The 17386-nt window shown below is 37.5% G+C and overlaps 1 long non-coding RNA gene across 1 annotated transcript; it reads left to right on the forward strand.

The window, feature by feature from the left end:
- The first annotated feature begins 9471 nt into the window (after nt 1–9471).
- LOC121136146 lies at nt 9472–17077 on the forward strand. The gene is made up of 3 exons (XR_005873268.1): nt 9472–9586; nt 11920–12033; nt 17015–17077. It is a non-coding gene; the product is annotated as an uncharacterized LOC121136146 (long non-coding RNA).
- The last annotated feature ends 309 nt before the right edge of the window (nt 17078–17386 follow it).

The raw sequence follows: 17386 nt of genomic DNA on the forward strand, positions 1-17386 counted from the left end.
TTTCTGGGGGTTAAACCAGCCCAGTCTTAACCCCTTTTGTCATCAGTCCTCCCTCTCTATCACTGGATTTCTTGAGTTCAGCTCAGCTGTTAGCCATGGGAGTCTGCCTCTGCTTCCATCAGTCACTGAATGAAGGTTCTGTTTCCCAGACTCTCTGGCCATGGGACTGTAGGCTGGCACTCCCCAGATCTATGTCTAAAATCCATATATGAGAGAGTTCATGCCATGTTTCTCTTTTTGTGACTTGGTTACCTCGCTCAGGATGGTTTCTTCTAGTGCCATCCATTTTCCTGCAAATTTCAGGATTCCATTGTTTTTTTTTCTGCTGAATAGTACTCCATTGTGTAAATGTACCACATTTTCTCTATCCACTCTTCAGTTGAGTGGCATCTAGGTTGCTTCCAAGTTCTGGCTATTACAAATAATGCTGCTATGAACATAGTGGAACAGACATCCTTGTTGTATGAATGGGCATCTTTGGATATATGCCTAAGAGTGGAGTTGCTGGGTCTTGTGGTCTGGCCACGTGTCTTATATAGGCTAAAGAACATTGCTAAAATTAAAGCAGAAATCTCTGGCTTTCCAACATGGCGGGTATAAACATTACTGCAGCTCACCACCTCACATCCAGCAGAATGGTGCTGGCTTGGAGATATGGTCACTGCCACTGACAGATTCTTGTGCACCATTCAACTGTTAGCAGAGCCTCTTAAAAGAACCTTGCTGTTTTTTTCTGCTTATGCTGAGTCAGGAAGACTCCCTTAAGTGAGCCATGTGAGTCTCTGCTTGTCTCTAGGAAAACAGAGCCCACCTGAGAAAATGCTGCTACCAAGAAGCCGTGCTTCTCTCTGTTCTTTTGTTTCTAAAATCCCTTTTAAGCTTTTGTTATTCTATGTGGAAATTCAATCTCACTCCTGACAACCATTTGTAGAGTGTTATCTTCCTGCCAGCCTGGTTCCAGAGCTGCATCAGTCCCAAATGAACACACAGGAGGCTATATTAATTATTATGCTGTTGGCTATTTGCTTGGTTTCTTACTGGCTAGTTCTGACTTAAATCTTTAACCGATAATGGTTAATCTAAGTTCTTCTCTTACCGGAGAAAGGGGTCCAGACCTCTTACTCCTATGGCGGCTACATCGTGTCTGACTCTGCCTCACTTTCCCTGAATCCTCCTTGATTCCTAGTCCCACCTATCTTGCTTCCCTATTAGCCAACAGTGCTTTATTCAATCTAAACATACACATTTTTACAGAATGACATCTCCCAACAGCCCCTGTCTGATGTTGTGTAAGTAATAATAACTTCTGGGAATAGGACATATTGTGGCTGGTTCATTGCCTGCAAATTGTCCAGGAATTTCCTGAGATGTAGCATTCCTGAATTGTCAACCATTCTGGGCTGGTATTTAGGGAGATGTAGCTGCCTTTAAAACATTCATGCTTTTGTAAACAACCCCTTGCCCATATCCCTGTAGTAACATTAGTAAACTCAATGGTTCACTAACCTAGACTTGAATAGAATCTTTTTTTTGGGGGGGGTCTGGCATCAATGCCTTATCTGGTATGAATAATCAGTTTTCATGACTCCCTAGGAAATGTTTAATGCAACAAATTTCAATAACTCAATCCAATAATGTGAAGATTACATTCCTATAACAGTGGAAAATATCAAATGTTTATGTATACCATTTTATTTATTATTTTTCTTGAAAGTCATTTTTTGAACCTTATATTTCAAAAGATTTTGTGAAGGAATATTACATGACCAACAAATGTGAAAGCTATCAAATTAGTGCACAGTGCTTCACAAAGATGAAATAAAATTATCTGTTATTGTTGTTATCGTCTTCTCCATTTTTATGTCTTTTTTATTTTTAAATTTAAATTAGAAACAAGGTTGCTTCACATGTCAGTCCCAGGTCCCTTTCCCTCTCCCTCGCCTCCCCCCATGCCCTGCCACCAACCCACCATGCCCCCTTCCCCAATCCCAACTCCTTTCCCCAGGGAGGCTGAGGCCCTCCATGGTGGGTATCCATAGTCTGTCATTTCATCCAGGGCAGGGCCTAGATCCTCCCCCAAGAGTCCAGACTGAGAAAGCAACTCTCATTGTGTGATGAGTGCCAAAAGTCCATTTGTATGCCATGGATAAATATTGATCTACTACCCAAGGCCCCATAGATTGCCTAGGCCTCCTCACTGACACCCATATTCAGGGGTTTTGGTTCACTCCCATTCTGGATTCCCAGCCATCACTCTGTGGTTCAAGAGTTCCACATTGTTCAGATCAGCTGTTTCTGTGGATTAAACAAGCCTAGTATTGACCTCTATGCCCCCCAGTCCTCCATTTCTGTCACTGGGTGTCTTGAGTTCAGCTCAGTGTTTAGTTGTGGGTGCCTGCCTCTTTTTCCATCAGTCATTGGTTGAAGGTTCTGTTTCCCAGACTCTCTGTCAGTGGGATTATAGGCTGGCAGTCCCCTGATCCATGACTTAAATCCATATGTGAGTGAGTACATACCATGTTTGTCTTTTTGTGACTGGGTTACCTCACTCAGGATGGTTTCTTCTAGTTCCATCCATTTCCCTGCAAATTTCAAGATTCCATTGTTTTTTCTGCTGAATATTGTTCATTGTGTAAATGTACCACATTTTCTCTATCCACTCTTCAGTTGAGGGGCATCCAGGTTGCTTCCAGGTTCTGGCTATTACAAATAATCCTTCAATAAATATAGTGGAACAGACATCCTTGTTGTATGAATGTGCATCTTTTGGGTATATGCCTAACAGTGGAATTGCTGGGTCTTGTGATAGACTGATTCCCATTTTCTAAGGAATCTCCATATTGATTTCCAAAGTGGCTGTACGAGTTGGCACTCCCACTAGCAGTGGATGAGTGTTCCCCGTTCTCCACATGTCTTCCAGCATAAACTGTCATAGACATGGATCTATATGCAGGCTTCTGCATGTCAGCATCTAGTTATGCCAGCACCATTTGTTGAAGATGCTTTCTTTTTTCTATTGAATATTTTTAGATTCTTTGTCGAAGATCAGATGTTCATATATGCATGAGATAATATCATGGTTTTCAATTTGGTTTCATTGGTCTACTTTTGTGCCAATACCAAGCTGTTTTCAAGATTATAGCTCTGTAATGGAGCTTGAAATCAGGGATGGTGATGACTCCAGATGTTGCTTTGTTGAATAGTTTTTTTTGTCTATCCTGGGTGTTTTGTTTTTCCATATAAAGTTGATTATTGTTCTTTCAAGGTCTGTGAAGAATTGTTCTGGGATTTTAATGGGGATTGCATTGAATCTAAAGATTCAATTTTTTTTTACTACATTGATCCTAACTATCCAAGAGCATGGGGAATCTTTCCATTTTCTGGTGTGTTCTTTAATTTCTTTCATAAACGACTCAAAGATCTTGCGATAAAGGTCTTTCCCTTGTTTGGTTAGCATTACCCCAAGGTATTTTGTGTTGTTTGTGGCAATAATAAAGGGTGATGTTTCTTTGATTTCTTTCTCAGCCCTTTTATTATCTGTATATAGTAGGGATACAGATTTTCTTGATTTGATCTTGTATTCTGCCACTTCCTGAAAGTATTTATCAGCTGTAAGAGTTCCCTGGTAGAGTTTTTTTGGATAACTTGTGTAAACTATAATATCATCTGCAAATAGTGAAAGTTTGACCTCTTCCTTTCCAATTTGATCTGCTTTTGTTATCTTATTGCTCTAGCTAGAACTTCAAGTACAATATGGAGAGAGTGGAGAGCCTTGTCTTGTTCTGTTTTTAGAGGAATCGTGTTGAATTTCTGTCTATTTAGTTTGATGTTGTCTGTTGGTTTGCTGTATATAGCTTTTATTATGTTTAGGTATGTTCCTGTTATCCCGGATCTCTCCAAGACCTTTATCATGAAGCAGTGTTGGATTTTGTCAAAGGCTTTTAAAGTTTCTAGTGACATGATCAAGTGATTTTTTTTCTCAGCTTGTTTATATGGTGGATTACATTGATGGATTTTCGTATCCCTTGGATGAAACCTACTTGATTGTGGTGAATGATTGTTTTGGTGAGTTCTTGGATCTGATTTGCCAGTATTTTATTGAGTATGCAAGAATACATCAATGTCCATGAGGGATATTGGTCTGAAGTTCTCTTTCCTAGTTTAGTTTTTGCATGGCTTGGAGATCAATGTTTTTGAAGCCTCATAGAAAGAGTTTGGCAAAGTTGCTTCTGCTTCTATTGCATGAAATATTTTGAGAAAAAATGGTATAAAATGTTCTTTCAATTTCTGGTAGAATTCTGCACTGAGGCCATCTGGATCTGGGCTTTTTTTTGGTTTGGAGACTTTTGATGACTGCTTCTATTTCTTTAGCGGTTATAGGTCTATCTAAATTGCTTCTCTGTTTGGAAAGTTATAGTTATCCAGAAAATTGTCTACTTCCTTTAATTTAGAATTTTGTGGAGTACAGGTTTTCAAAGTATGGCCTGATGATTCTCTGGATTTCTTCTGTGTCCACTGTTATGTGCCCTTTTTCATTACTGATTTTGTTAATTTGCATGTTTACACTTTGCCATTTCATAAGCTTGGATAATGGTTTGTATGTCTTGTTGATTTTCTCAAAGAACCAACCCCAACAGAAACCAGGCTACCCTTCTAAACCACAGAGAACCCCAGCCCAGATCATAAGCCAACCACATCATATATCACCTGAACACCAGCACAAAACTTGGGCAGCACCCCCTTGCTTGGCCAGAGGCTATCCAGGCCATCAGAAATCCGACCCCCAACTTGGGCAGAGACCCTCTACTGAACACAGATTACTCATGCTAGAATATCAGAGAGGAAACAGAAACCAAAGAAGAAAATAGTCATTTAACAAAGACAAACTCATAAATCACTTCCTGGACCTATAATCATCCAAATTCAGATGGCTAAACATCAGCATAAGAACACAGTCAACAACAGACAGGTAATTTCTCACCACCGTCCATCACACTGCAGTAAGCCCTGAATACCCAACACAGCTGAAGAACACAAAAATGACATTAAGACAAACTTTATGAAGATAATAGAGGTCCTTTAGTAGGAAATGAATAAATCCCTTAAAGAAATTGAGGAAAAGGCAATAAAAAATTTGAGGGAATCAATAAATTCCTTAAAGAATGTCAAGAAAGTCAAGTCCAGAAGGGAAACAAACATTGAAGGAAATAAAACTCTTTAAGACCTAAAGATGGAAATAGAAGCAATAAAGAAAACCTAATCTTAGGGAAATTGGGAAATGCAAAACAGAGGTAAGTGACCAGGTTTTGCTCAGAGCACCAGAAGCCAGGCCAGAAACAGGCCCACACTTACCTGTCCTGTCCTGTGGGTGGAGAATGGGACTTGGATGCTGGTAGTCTTTGGGTGGGCTGACTCCTGACAGGATAGGATGCACATTGCACAGTCCCCAGGTTTCCAGTGGTTCTGCTCAGAGTACCAGAAGGCAGCCTGTGTATATTAAGTTTTTCTCTGGTTATTTATTGTTTTTGTAACTGGAGTTAGTTGGTAGTGGTTTGTGAATGCAGTTGACAAAGACCAGCCATGTGTATAAACATTTGTTGGTGCACAACTACTTCTCATAACATACATTTTTCTCTGTGTGTTAGTATTCAGTGTTAAAACTTTGCCTATGGATGTAACACTCAGCATGGCAGTAAGGAAATATGTATAGTTTTATAAGGAATAGCAATGAAAGAAAATGGAAGTGTGCCTCAGTGGCAGGATATATGCTTTTGTATATATGTAAACTTTACTGGAATCCTCAGTATACATATATAAGATAGAGTGATGGATAAATAGAATATAGGTAGGTAGGTGTATAGATAGATAGATAGCTATGGTTACCTACTGGATTTGTTATCTCTCTGTCACTGTGACCAAGTATCAGACAGACACAAATTGAGACTGAAGTACTTGAATCCAAAGATTGTAGTTTCAAAGGATTTTGTTAATGGTTACTTGGCAAAACATTGGTATAACATCCTGAGAAAAGACAATGACTCTTATATCAAAAGCAAATTCAGCAAGTATATAAATGCGTAATGACAACGAAGAGCGTATCCTAGCAAGAAAGCACTCAGCTAGACTAGGGAGTTGCCTTTATTGCCTACACTATTTGTTCAACTATTGTGGACTTTGATTACTATCCTGCATATGGGCCAAGAGGATAATTTCGCAGAATCACACAAGTTCTGGCTGCAAATTATGAGTTAATAAAAAGACAATAATCAAATTAGTTTCCACACAGTAACTTTCTACTTAGGGTGTTTCAAAGCAGCATTTGAAATTATGTTTGTTTGCTTAAGTGAAACTGAATCTTTAAATAAACAACGTTGAATAGTGTTGCTTTTGTTGTAGACTGCAAGTGTGAAACAAAAATAAGTAACCATACTTAAGGAAAGAGTGAACTCTTTTTGTCCAAAGACTACATTTAATTTACTTATACCCTATATCTTTTTTTTTCTTTTTTTGGTTTTTCAAGACAGGGTTTCTCTGTATTGTTTTGGAGGCTGGCCTCGAACTCACAGACATCCACCTGCTTCTGCCGCTGGAGTGCTGGGATTAAAGGCATGTGCCATCACTGCCCGGCCCCTATATCATTTTTAAATCTCCATTGTGGGTTTCGAAGACAGAAAGGAGTCTCATTTATATTTGATATATTTACAATAAGATAAATTATGTTATTGCAATAATACAAACACTTGTTTTAGAAATGTGAGCTCGATTTATGTCTCATTAATGCATTTCTAACTGGTGTAATAACACAATTATTTTTGAAAATTAATAATTGTCTCACATTATAAATAGACATCTTTATGAATTGCCTTTTATATAACTCAGTTGACACTTTTAGAAAATTTATACTCTAAAAATGTGTGTGATAATTTGAATTCTCAAAAAAAAGTTTTAAAGACTTTATTCTAGTCAAAAAAAACTTAAGAAATTCTGAAAGAAATCTAATAAATAAAGTTTTCTTAAATTGAGTTAATTCATTTGGTCATATTTTTATACTGGAAGCATCATCAGCATTAACTCCAAAACACATTTGCAGCTTCAGACATGTGAACCTCACATATATATATATATATGTGTCTATCTATATATAAACATATATAGATAGATATGTGTGTATGTGTATATGTGTGTGTATAAAGCATATGCATAAATAAAGAAAAATAATGTATTTTTCAAGCATTTATGTATGTGTTTTCAAACCCAGATTTTGTGCCCACAGTAAGGAAATATTTGACTTTTCTAAATGAGGTTCCTATTTATAGAGATCTGCTATGACCTTTTGCCTTTGCCTGGGATGTTCATCTGGAAAAGAGCAGGACAGCGACGCTAGGCATTCCCACAAGAGGCCTCCTGGGCCACTCATGCACACTGATTACACTCCGTGGTTGCAGTGAGGAACAGTGTTTTAGGCCCCATGCTTCATAGGTGATAACATTTCTGAGGTTCAGGTTATGCCCTCACAGTTCCTATTTGTTTAAAAAGCTATTTGTCCTTTCCTCCTAAACTACTAATATCTTTGTTTCCTTCTCTAAAATGACACTGTGGTTTCTCAATATCCTACATAAATTTGAATAATCCCAGGAGCCTGATTTTAAGTTGGCTACCACCCCTCATACTGCAGCTAAGGTCGGTCACTTTGCTCACTCCAGATAAATCCTGAGTCCTTCTCACCAGTCTCCTCTGACTCAGCTGTAAACTTACACTTTAGACAGCTGATTGGAGTAGACTTCGACTTTGCCAGACTCTACTTCCCATGCTAAAATCGTGTTGAAGGCAACAGATTTGACATAAGAAGCACTGAGTTAACTGACGTGTTGCAATACCTGATACAGCGATAATGATAAAACACGGTTGATATCAAGGTTAAAAGCAATTTTCCAAAACAAGATGACCCCTTCTACGTCACTAATGGGTCCCAGCATCGACCAGTGCGCACCCACCCTCATGCTTTTGTTCTAACGGCTCTGAGCCCTGCTATTTCCTGTTCAGGAAGGAAACGAGGCTCAGAGTTCACAGCCGAGAGGCAAAGGAGCTCGATGCTCTCCTGCATGGTTGCATCCCTCCTGCCCTTAACAGTAGCGATGACTGCCTCAAGTAGGAAGTGTGTTAACCTGGTGTGCTTCACATACAGTGGCTTCTATCTTCAGACTGAGAGGTAGATATTGATCTCTTTTCCCTGTGCACCCGTGCAGGCAGCGACCTGTTTACTGGACTCTACAGTGACTACTGGGCCAGAGACCCTGCAATATTCCGCAGTCTGGGAGAGCTAGGCCATATTCACAGGGGGCATGATGACAAGCAGCTGCTTATAGGTAGAAATCAGAAGACAAAATCGTGACATTCTGAGTGGAAAACAAGCCTGCAGTCCATGGCTAAGTCTGCCATTTTGATAATGAAAATACAGACAGAAAATAGTCTTTATAACTATTGCATTCTTGAGTCCAAAATACATATGCTATTTATGTATATATATATAATAGTTTACCTTAATTACACAATAAGTTTACTCATGGCAGTTGTTTGATATCAAGAGCTAAAAGAAATGAGCAAATTGAACACATGAAAAATACGGAATCGTAACTGGCACTTGGTGCTGCAATCACTGTGTGCCTGGCTTGCTCAATAGCATCATGTTGTACATTAGGAGGGTCACTAGTGGCTCCCTGAGCAGAATTCTATATACTGTATATATGCAGTTATACTCATACATACAATCAGTACGTTTATGTTTTCTCACATATTGGTATATCTGGGAGGGAAAATACCAGGTTATAGTGATCATTTTCATCACTTACAGCATTTGATTAGGCTTCAGCGTGCAGACGTATCCCCTTTAAAATGCCTGGTACTGTATCAATCAAAAGACACCTACTCAGATTCTTTAGTCTCTAAACACAAAAGGCGCAATTTCTTACTTTAAAAATAAGTGAGCTTCAGTGAGGTTTATTGATAGATTCTCTATGAATTAAAAATGAATAATGATATAATTTCAAGCTATAATATGGAACTTGCATGTACATTCATTTTATATAAATTGAGAAGGACTTCCTAGAAATTGATTTCATAATTCCTCTGGCTTGTATCTTCAGTAAATGCATTTGATTTGCAGCATGCACTGTTAAATTTGTTTTATACATCCGTGACTCTTATATTTTATATTCAGAATACATTTTTAAAATGTCCATTGATTTGGACATAAGATGCGGATAGCCATCTGGTGTTCCATAATTCTCTAAAACTTCCAGGATGCTTTGTATTTTCTCACACACTGATGAGACATACTATCTGGTGATGAACCATTTATCATGGTGACTCTATTATTACACCATTACATCTATCTGTTTTTACTTTTCCACATGTTTTGTCTGTGGAACCACAATTTGTAGGTTCGCATATGTTTCCTGATAATGAAGACCCAGATGACAACAGAATGTGTTTCTTTTCTACTGAGAAGACATTGGAAGCAGAGAACAATTCCCACACAATCTATACTGAGTGAGGTCGCTGTCCTTGGTGAGGATGGTGTGACTAGGTAATTACACTTTCTTATGTCACAGTGTATACCAGGCTCGTTGTATTGTTTTACACTTATTTTTATTGGTTGATTTCAAAGTTTCATATAGCATGCTTTGATCATATTCGCCTCCACTCCCTCACCTCATCCATAATCGATACATACCTCTTCCCTACATGTCCCACATAAATCGTGTTCTCTAGTAGGCTTCTACTTTAAATATTTTGTAGTAGTCCATTGACTTTCTTAACTTGGTACTTACTAAAGCTTCCTGTGTTATGTCCATAACTTCACTATTAATGAAAGATTCACTGTAAAAGAGACTTATCTTAGATAAGTTTTCTCATTTTCAATGTGTGTTAGGAAATAGCCTACAATTAGCATTTCCTTACAAATAGAAGTTTGTTCTATTTTTAAAATATTATATATATTTGTTCATTTTTATATGTACATATATGTGTGTATGTTACTTCTCATACATGTTTGTGGATGTTAGAAATATGTTCTCTTTTGCCATCATGTCGGTCCTGTGGATTGAACTCAGATCCTCTGGCTTTGTTGCAGGTGACTTAACCTTCTGAGCCCTCACACTGTCCTGATTCCATAGTATTTATAAATTTAATTTAACAATTTCATATTAGGTTCACAATCTGTTTGGGGTTATATATATTTGGGTCTGAGAAATTCAGTTGATCAATTCTGTAGTAAAAGAACAAAACAACAAAAGAGCAAAACCAGAAAGATACAGTTGCTTCGGCATTTAGGGAGAAATTTAATAATACTAACACATATTATATAAGGATATACACATATGCAGCTGAGAATGACCTTTAACTCGTAAGTCTAAGGATTATAGGCATTAGCCTCCTTCATATGCCTTGCTTCATATGCTTTCTTTGCCAAGGGAAGGCATGATCCACCCAAGTTCTTGAGACAGTTATGCAATATCTGAACAAATAATAAGTGAAGTCACTTCGTCATAATGCCAGTGCTTATTCTATGAGAGACAACCACATCAATATGTCTAATGGACCAGAAAATATACTGATAGTGCTTGAAGTAAGCCTGTGCTGCCATTAGCCATGTGACTTGCTAGAGACTCATACAGATGAGGTAGCTAAAGAGCAGTTTACCACACCACTAACTACACCCACTTTAGGCATGACTAAAGATGTATAGGACGGACGTAAACGTATATGGACGTAGCGTGAACTACGTCACTAGCCAGGCCACTTTGGCATGGCTAGGCGTACAGGAAGTATAAGACTGAACAATGGAAGTCTTACTCTCTTTCTGGCTTTGGCTTCAGTTCGAGGAAAACTACTGGGCTCATCTGGGTTACTTGTTTAGTCTCTTATGATAGCTTCTACAATAAATACTCAGTGTCTGCTCTCAGGAGCATGTGAAACTTACAACATTAAAGAATTAATCATAAGTGCTACGCCAGGGTGGTGGTGGCACACGCCTTTATATCCCAGCACTCGGGAGGCAGAGGCAGGCATATCTCTGTGAGGCTTCTGCAGCGCCAGGACTGGACACGGTAGCCTCCAAAATAATATCAGAGAAACTCCTTTCTACATGTGAAACCAAAAAATTTTAAAAATCATAAGAAAATACTACACTGATAAGCCAATGCAAGGGAGCAGTGAGAGGGAATTATTTGTAATATTACCTGAAGATTTTGTTTAACATTCACACACACACACACACACACACACACACACACACACACACACACACACAGAGAGAGAGAGAGAGAGAGAGAGAGAGAGAGAGAGATAAATCAAAAACAATCTTCCCATTTCACCATATTAAACCTTGCTTTGTAAATGTTCTTTAAGCATTGCATTTGTCCATTTTGTTTTTCCCAGAATGACGTGGGAGACAGAGAATACTAGTGAATAAGTGGAGCACGTTCCTTAAAGCAAGGCTGGTTTTCTCTGTACCGGGAGTGAATGGAATCGACACATATTTTGATGAGCTAGGTAACTATTGTTGGAGGATCTACATTTCACTCTTCTATGTGGGCACATTTTCCTCTACAACTATCACTCTCTCGGGCATAGGATGAAAAATGTCTTCTGCAAGTGTTTGACCTCTACAGACCAAAAGCAAGTTTCCATCTCTTCACTTTGATCCAGTCAGCTCGTAGGGCAGAAGAGTTGACAGAGACTCATCTCACTCCCATAGAGGATCCTGCTGGGTTCTTCTCTGTCACTCAGCACAAGTCCCCACCCAGAGCAAAGCAATGACTCAGCCTTCTGTCCTGGTCACAGCTGTGGAACTGAAACTGGGTCTTAAAATGCATAGTTCTGAACCATTTTATGTAACTGTGGTTTCTTTGCATGCAGAGAAGCTTAAAACGCTATGGAGGAAGTGGATTTCATTCTTTCAGAGGATGTGTTTCTGCTGCCTGCCAGAGACCCTAAGAATCCAGTGATATTGGGACTGTTTAACACTACCAGGTGAGAAGTTGATAGTCAACAAAACACTACGAAAGAAAAATTGTGTCACTGCAGCAGCTGTCATGGTGCACATGTCTCTGACACTGACCCCATCATCACTCCCATCCTCTGTGCTTTGTAAGTGTCCCACTTCCCTTGATTTCTCCTGACTGCCACCGGCCTTATTCGTCAAAGCCGAAATCCCAGTCTAGGCCTTATTGTTTAGTTCATATCATCCCTCATCCTCTTGAAACTGCTCACTCCTCCAATCTCTTTAACTACTTATATATAAGCACTTGGCATATTTTATGGTCAGGTTATAAGATAGCACTTCTCTACTATAAAGTCTAGGGTAATTCTTTTATTTATTTTCCAGATTAAAATCTATAATGCAGTCTTTCAAAGAGTTCTAGTAACTGTTCAGCACTAGTTTTGGGGTACTTTTTCTCTGCCTTCTCCAATGGCTATAATACCTCAACAGGTCTCAGCATTTACATTGTCAGTTCTTCTTAGCATTGGGTCCCCTCCTTTATTCACTATTACTGCTGGACATGACTTTCCCTTCCAGCATAGGTTTAGACAAGTTTTTTGTCACTTACCACCCATGTCCAAGAAATGTTCCCAAGCCCTTAGTCAGGGACAAGTCCACACACTTTGTTCCTATGTCATCCTCCTATGCAGATTCACACTGGACATGCACTTGTCATCTGTGAAAGGTGGTGCTCACGTTTAAAGCATAGATATAGCTAGTTCTCCCTTTGCATTTTCCATTGTATATATCTATGGAAGAGTACTACAAAGTAATATTTTACATGTATTGATATGTGAAATAAGAAATATCCCTAGAATTGATTTGAATTGAAAGTTCGTATACATAATTTCCCAAGTAGCTTTCAAAAGGAAAACAATAGCCCTAAGAATACAGAAGGTAATGTCTCAGCATTTCAACAGAGATAGATTGATGTTACAGGTTTTCATCATCAGTATGTTCTCATTAACTTGCAATATGACCTTGTAGCTTGTGCTTATTAACGTCTTCCCACAGTCTTGTTAAGTTTTCAGCAGGTTATTTTTATTGATCACTTTGAATTAAAGCACCTAACAGCTCTTTGAATGATATCTTGTTTGAACCAGATCTTTTCTTCCTCAGAATAATATGGGAACAGTTATTTCTATTATTTATACTTTGATGTAAATTTAAAAAGTTAATATATATTTGTTTTCACCACAGTATACACAAACACCCTGTTTTACTTCATTTTCTCATGCCAGCATATGACTTTTTGCATCACGTGATAATTATTTAAATGATAACTTGACTTATGGGATAATGTGTCATATTGTCTATGAATTTGTCTTTAAAATGATCAGTTCAAAAGCTAATCTCCTAATGATAGCATATTGGATCATTCAGAGGAATCAAAGGTATGATTCCCTTCCATGACTTCAACTTTGTTCAGTTTCTGTATGAATCTGAGAGGAGAAGAGAGTTCCCAGCTGTACCTGCCATGGAGCTTGATATTTGTAGAACGGTGATCAGAGGTTTACTGCCACTTCAGCTGAGACTGTCTAGTTTTGTCCAGTATCACAGGTGTTTCCAATTGCTTCAAGGTGTGTTATAAAAAATGTGCAAATTGATGTCCTAAGACAGTCACATGACTGTTCTACAGCTGTCCCGGAGTCCAGGAAATACGTTTAAACAAAGTTTACATATTTATTGAGCTCCTTACAAACACCATTTATTTCAATGCACATAATGTGGAGACTATGAAATGGCACATTTCTTTCAAATGATGGTTCTGAATTAAGGTACTATAACAATATCTTTTTACTAAATGTGATTACAGATGTCCCCAATAACATACTGTACAATTTCTGTATCCTCTGATAGGATATCTTAACATTTTTAAAATCATTTTGACAGCTGCTACGTATGAGGATCAAATATCTCAATTTTTACATAATCCTTACATCAATGAAGAACTCAGTGATATTCAAGAAGAGCTTAAGCAACGTTCTAATATTTAAAAAACACCATGCTAAAAAGTGGGACAAAAGTACCAGGAAATCTAGGGAGATGCAAATAGAATTTGGAGTGAATCAACAGTGTAGTTATTAGGGGACCATTAGTTTCTTTCAAGACGCACTGACATAGAACTCTTCCCTTAAAATGACCAATTCAAATGGCTAATAATCTTCAAAGGATGGGAAAAGGGGACCTGGCAAGATGGCTTATCAGATAAAGGAACTTGCTGCCAAGGTGACAATCTGAGCATGGTCTTCAGAACCACGTAGTGAAAGAAAGAACTGACTCTTGCAAGATGTCGTCTGACACTGCCTATGCTCTGTAGCTCTGACTTTCTAAAAAAAAATTATAAATGAATAAATACTTACTGAAAACATTTATACATACAAAAACACAGCATAGGACTTAACAATTACAAAGGGAAGCCATACAATTCCATCCTAATGCCAATTACAAGTTGAGAATATAGGAAATGAATGAATGGAAAGTCTTTCAATTTTAATACTTAAAATATTGTAGTAATTAATATTTCTAGGATATCTATGCTGTAAGGAACTACTTTTTACACAAGTTTTAATCTACCATATATACATTGGTGTATTTGATCAAGTAAACTCTCAAATATATATAGATTTATAATTTTTATTTTTCAGCAATATATTTAGAGGCCATGCTTTATGTGTCTATCACATGTCAAATATCTGAGGAACCTTTAATGGTCCATATGCACATGAAGAACGTCCTGCATATCACTGGTCACTCTATGAACGAAAAGTTCTGTAAGTGTAATCATTTGACATGCTCTTCTTATGTTTGAAGTCTTTCTTTCACATGCTCTATCTTACTTTGCAGCTAAAGTATTTAAAACTTTTATATCTATAAGAATGTTCCAACAGTAAAGAAAGAACACTGTCAAATTGAATTTTATGCTAGTTATTTAATGCAAAGGATGTAAGTGTGGATGGACCCATCTTAGCAGCTTTATAAAGTGTGGCCTCGCAGATAGTTCAGACAAGTAGCTCTAACTAACTTTCCATTTTAGGGGTACTTGTGAGCATATGAATATTTAATAAAATAGGCATAGAATAGTTTTCTTCCAGCATTGTGAGGAGAATCATAATCACGTGTCAGTTTTAAATAACAATATCCTGTCCCGTTTTAGTATTTTAATACTGTGTTCAATACTGTGTTCCTCAGGACAGATTTTTTTTCTCTCATCTTTTTCCATTAGCAGAGTAAAGGAAATTCTATCATTTGCCTCTGAAACGTTACTCCCAAACTCTTACCTAACTCACTATATCAACTTCTAAGCTTTTGATTGGGACATGTCTAAAACTAACTATTATGAAGATGATGATGTAGGTTTAGAACATGGGTCTCATATGCAACTAGTTTGGCAAATGTCGCATGCACTGTTGTATGTTTTATGAGAGTCATAGTGTGCAAACATTTTATTTGTCATGGAGGTCCATATCTTCACTTTACCAATTATCTGGTGAGATGGTGAGCCTACATTGATTATCACACAGTCACAGAGAAACCATTTTTGTAGAGCCAAATTTCCAAACCTCACCTCCAATAGCAAGTGTATGGCTCTCACTGACTCAAAAGTATTACTTACAGTAAGTTATACAGTATATATTATTTAACGATTGCTTGGAATTGCTATTTAAATGTGAAAATTCACTCCTGTGGCTTAACTGAAGATGCTTCTTGAAATCACATTCCTTAGAGGAGGTCGGAGGAAGTGAATCATTGTTGAATTCTTTCCAAGGTTGTCCAAAATGGCTCCAATAATGTGTTGTGCAAGTCCACTCAAGTGCACAATTCATGCAAATTTAGGCATACAGACAGATTTTAAAACATAAAGAATAATGAATTTCCACTGTACAGAACTTGGCTACTTAACCACTGCGTTTGTAACTTATATTAGAAAAAAATCCAGATATTGTTACAAATGATGCTGATTCTGGGGGACACATGTCAGAGTGGGGAGCAGTTGCTGGGAAGCAAAGATCAGTGTGAGTGTTCTGAGCAGTGTGTGCCAGGGTGGTCTGCAGGTGTACATTTTAGCATTAGTGTCTTCAGAGTCGCCACCTGTAATAGCAAGGAGCTAGTTTTTCATTTTGTCAGTTTCATATTCCAATGAAATAATACACATTCATGCAAATTATATTAGGACAACACAAAGAACCCTGTTGTCTCCTTAGGGATGATGTAATTTGAATAACTATCCTATAATGCTAGAATTATTCATCAAGAAAGCAGAAACATCACCATTGAACACGATGTTTTCAATAGTGAGAAACCTAATTTATATAATTATGGCCAAGTTAATTATGTATTTTGAGGGAAAGTCTCACTTTGTAAATCAGGCTCCTTTAGACTGGGATCCTCCACCCCTCACCTTTCCAGTGCTCACACATTCCTCATGAGGCTGTGATCCTAAAGTAGGGATTGACTACTAACAGACATGGTTTGTTCTGATGAATGTTAGATCCTTCCTTATTTCCTCTTTTCTTCTTTCTATTTTTTTCTTTCCTTTCCTTTCTTACTTTCTTTTTTTTGATGTGCAACAGATTGAATCCAGAATTCATGTATGCTAGGCAAGCACTTTACCATTAATCTGTGACAATAGACAATGCAGATTTTTCAGTTTGAAGTTTTATTCAAATAGGATACAAAAGTCAAAGCCATAGAAAATATTTAGAGCATTAATATTGATGCAATTATTTGCAGTCCCCTAATAGTTCTTTTTTGTACATATTTTCAGTTTTCTGGTTTTCAGATATTCTCTGTGTATTTTCAATGTTGGATTTTAAATTTAATTAGTTTTCTTTTGAAATTTTTAGTGCTGGGTCCATTTCAACAACAAAAGATTTGAAGCTACTATATACTACTTAATGCACTTTTCATTGCTTAACCTATTTGACTTTTCTAATTATACTTTCTGTTGGCTATATGGTTGCCCTTCAGGTTCAAGAGAGAAAGAGTGAACTAACCCACTTACATTCTAGTGTGCCCACAAGGTGAATGGAGGGAGGTATGGAACTACCAAAGTCTACACTGACAATGCCATTCGATAATGGGTTTTCTCATAAGATTTTCTAGGTACAGGCTCTAATGCCATATTTTGTCATTACGCAAAATCACTGCTTCCAGATGAATAAATCAACTTAAATTTTTTCTGTTGTCTGATGTCATCATGCAGACTTGTGTGTTTAATTTCCAAAATGGAACAATTTTTATTTCTTTGTAGTTAGTAGAAAATAAAGGTGATTGCTATTATGTTCATTATAATCTAGTTTTATTAACAGAAACATAGGATTTGATAATGTTTGATAAATT

The sequence above is a fragment of the Mesocricetus auratus genome, unplaced genomic scaffold (genome assembly GCF_017639785.1).
Source record: "Mesocricetus auratus isolate SY011 unplaced genomic scaffold, BCM_Maur_2.0 Super-Scaffold_100051, whole genome shotgun sequence".
Lineage (NCBI taxonomy): Eukaryota > Metazoa > Chordata > Mammalia > Rodentia > Cricetidae > Mesocricetus > Mesocricetus auratus.